Raw genomic sequence first — 4,059 nt, forward strand, 5'->3', positions numbered from 1 at the left:
TTGTTAACATATAAAACCAAGAAGACACATAGCAATTCTGATTCTTTACTTCTCTTAAATGCTGGCAGATGGTTAACCTTCAACCTTCATTTCTAGTTGAAACTGGATGGATCTGAGCAAGAGTTGCTATACTGAAATGACTTCAATTTATCACCCAATTCAATTTCTTTCCTCTGTGCCATCTCCTACAAGGAATAATAACTTAACCTCATTCAGGAGCCCAGACAGAAGATACCAATGAGAGTCCTAATTGTGGACAAGGGAGCTGTGCATTAGCTTGACAAATACTTATTATACTTCACCAAAATACTTGAGATAATAATTAGACATTCCTTAATTTGTTCAAGTAGCATGTCTATGAAACCTATAATAAATCTACTTTAAAATGTTTATAATATTTCATAAACAAAACTGTAAAGTCATATGTGATTACATGTAAAAAGTCACTAAGAATAGGTTTGCAAATAATTAGAAATATCAGAAAATGGTATTTTGTCAGAGGAAAAACTTCAATGAACATTTGAATGTTTTATTCACAAGATATAAGCAAAACTTAGACTCCTTATCTGAAATTTTTCTCTTCCAATAATTCTATAAGAAACCCACGGAATGTATCAATTACAAAACATGTTAAAATGAACATATTTAAAAAATTTACAAACACAAAGCAATACTTTGTACAAGAGCTCTATAAAGTTCAACAATGTAAAAACTACTTTGATCTGAATATAAAGCATGTGTAGTTACGTTATTTTGTGGAATTAGTTTTCTCTTCTCTGGTCCTAATGTTTCTTTTAACTCTCTGGAATGCTCAGTATCTGTTTGATTTTTCCCAAAGTCTCTCTGCACCATTGTGATAACTATCTTCTTCACGTTTAGAGATTGCATGTTTTTAAATCTTTTCTCTACCTTGATCTATCTGATCTTTTAGAATTTTCACTGTCCTGATTTTGGATTCTGTAATTCTCATTATCTGAAAAATTATTTTCTCTCTCTCCTCTCTTTTCTGGATCGCCATGCCTGTTCTCCCAATCCATGTGCATTTCTCGGTCTCGGTCACTCCCATACCTATTATAACTGTTTCTTTCGGTAAGAATGCTCCTGTCTGATATGCGTTTTGCTATTTGATCTCTCCAGTTTTGGTCTCTTGAATTTTGACTGCTGCATTTTTCTGATCTCTTGTCTCTCTTAGACCTTGCTTCCTGGTGTTTTTGTTCTGCTTGTCTTTTCTCAAGTCTTTTCTCACTTGTTTGTTGATTCCTTCCTGATTTAACTCCATCTTTATTTCTGTTCTTCCTTTGTCTCTTCTTTCACAAACCTTTACCTGAGGCCAAGCTATAGCTCTTGGAGGATGAAGAGCTACTGTCTGCACTGGATGACTCTAAGCTGTTCTCTCTTCGGTCGGAGTTGGAGTCTGTGGAGTCAGAATCTGACGGAAGACTCCAAACATGAAGCATGCAGCAAGGATTTGCTTTGTTCAACATCTGGTTTCTGGGCCATAATTATTTTTGGTATAATTGTGAGATGCTCATGAAATTCATCCATTGAGACTACACGACCTATAGAGGTAAAGAAGTTGATAGAAAACTGAGTGCTTCTTCGATTATCTCAGGGTAATAATTCATCGAAGAATAGCTGTAGGGTTTCATCCTTTAATCTTGCATTCAGTTTTGGAAGAATAGTGTATTCTCACAGTTCCTGGAAGAATATTTTGACCAAAGTTCTACTTGATGACGTAGTGCTTTCTTCACTCAGCTTATACATTCAATAACACTCCATTGAAGCAAGTCAGTGTATAAGAGGTGAACAAACATTTGGCAACATTCCTCAATTTGTTTGTTTCTAGGCAACGAATGGTATACTGTTCTTTGGACATACTTTCAAAAGATTCCTCCATGTATCCTTTTTTCAGCATGAAAAAATCACCCAGCCAATAAGCCAAAAAAATTATCATATGTCCTTAGTGGGGCACAGCAATCAAGTATCATATTGGAGAGTTCTTTTGTTTGACTTTCAGGAAATTCCATTTTCAGCAATTTATGAACACATTCTTCAAAATCTAAACTTGACTGAATAGAAAGATATATTGTATGATAAAATGAGCCTAAAGTGATTTCTGTTTTATAATAAATAGTTACTTTTGGGGGTCGACCAAATATCTCAGTGGATTAAAGCACCTCCAAGCGGGAGCAAGGCCTGGGGATTCAATCCCTGGGCCAACCATGCCAGCCCCACCCCCGAGGTGCACTGAGATGGCAATTGAGACTGAACGTGTTGGCACCTGCCTGTAATCCCAGCACTTGGGAGGCTGTAAACAGGAGAATCACTATGAATGTGGTCTAGTTGTGAGATCCTGAACAACCTGTAGAACATTCTCTAAAATGCAGAAAAAAGTCATTTTTTCTCCATCTTTTCCTTCTTCCTCCTTTTCTTTTTCTTACTCTTCACTGCTTTCTGCTTCTTGGTCTGTGTTTGAACCTCTGTCTCCTTCATCATGTATTTTTTCTTAATAGCATTGTATTTTTCTTCATATTTCATAAAATTAGGATCTATCTTGAACACATTGAGAACCACCTCTGAATTATAGTCATCCTCCAAGGGGGAAATATGAATGAACTGATTGCCTTCTTCTATGAGGTCAAGTCCTTCTAAGATAACCATGTGGTCCTTCTATCCATCTCCCATACAGCAAACATCACTTCATTCATATACTGAACCCTTTTGTCAGTTTCAGATTCATGTAGAATATTTTAAAGATGTTCAAATATTGTATTGATTTCTCTTGATGACACTTGTGTTAATTTGAGGCCACATTCCTTGAGAAAGCAAATAGACACTTCAACACTATCATCTGTTGGTCATTCCAAGAGCAAAGTGAGCATCTCTAAGCATAAAATTTCCTGTGTGACATTTCGGTTAATGAGAAGTGCTACAAAATTTGAAGCAGTCAAAGTTGCTTATCACTTCTTCAATAGCCTTTTCAAAAATTAAGAATTAACTTCTTGAGGAAGAATTCTCCAATTAGTGGAAATTTCCAGCTGATAATCTCCACCAATGGTGCATAGACATATGTGAAGATTGGAGATGTGCTCTGTGCTTGTAAAACATCTGGGTAGTAGTCTTTTTCCTCTGACTATAAATTCTTGAAGAAGCTCTTGGATAATAATACTTATATTGGAAATATTGACTTTGCTGATAAGACCATTGATGAACATCTTTAAGGCCTCCCAGCTCATCCTCTGGTAAGCTAAGCTGTTTTTATGTATACTTGGCTCTTGCATCATCCTGAGCTTTGCAGGAGGAATGTATGCTCCACTAAGATAAGTATACTTGGCTCTTGCATCATCCTGAGCTTTGCAGGAGGAATGCATGCTCCACTAAGATAAGTAAGGAGTGGGTCCAGTTCATCTTTCTTCTTCTTTGTAGCAGACTCATCGTGAGCTGAACTGAAATCTGGTGTGTTGAGGTATTTGGGCTTCTTCCTGGAGATGGGGATTTCTGGGATATCTCTCTCTCTCTCTCTCTCTCTCTCTCTCTCTCTCTCTCTCTCTCTCTCCATTTATCTGCATTCCTGCTTCAGGGCTCCACAACACCAATTATAAGAATGTCCTCTTCTTGAATGTTCAAAATTTGACCTCCTGTAATCAAAATAATCTCTACCCTGGGGAGACCTTTCTCGTTCTTTATATCTGTCATCAGGGCAGGAGGTCCTCTGATAAGAATTTGAGATCTTCTTCTGTCATGACCAGAAGAATGCCTGTTTGATCTGTGCCACACTACTTTTCATTTTCTGTTGCCAGTTGCTCTGATGAGTCAAAACACAAGTTGTTCCAAGTTACAAGTACTCAGTGATCTGAATTCCATGATGGTTCACTTTTCCATCTGCAAACACTAATGCTCTATTGTGCCACCATAATAATGGAAAATTCCTTTAATTTTAACATTTCTTGTGATCTCTATTCTAAAATAGAAGTCTCATATTAAAATGAAGATACATTTTCAGGCTTTTCCTTTTTGGTTTTGGTATTTTGTATTGGAGGCTTGTCAGTCAAATACATT

General features: G+C 36.7%; 1 pseudogene; it reads right to left on the minus strand.

Annotated features, from left to right (window-relative positions):
* Window positions 1-811: 811 nt before the first annotated feature.
* On the minus strand, window positions 812-3,787 carry LOC101572909 (annotated as a pseudogene).
* Between the last annotated feature and the right edge of the window lie 272 nt (window positions 3,788-4,059).

The sequence above is a fragment of the Octodon degus genome, unplaced genomic scaffold, assembly GCF_000260255.1.
Source record: "Octodon degus isolate 3935 unplaced genomic scaffold, OctDeg1.0 scaffold00032, whole genome shotgun sequence".
NCBI lineage: Eukaryota > Metazoa > Chordata > Mammalia > Rodentia > Octodontidae > Octodon > Octodon degus.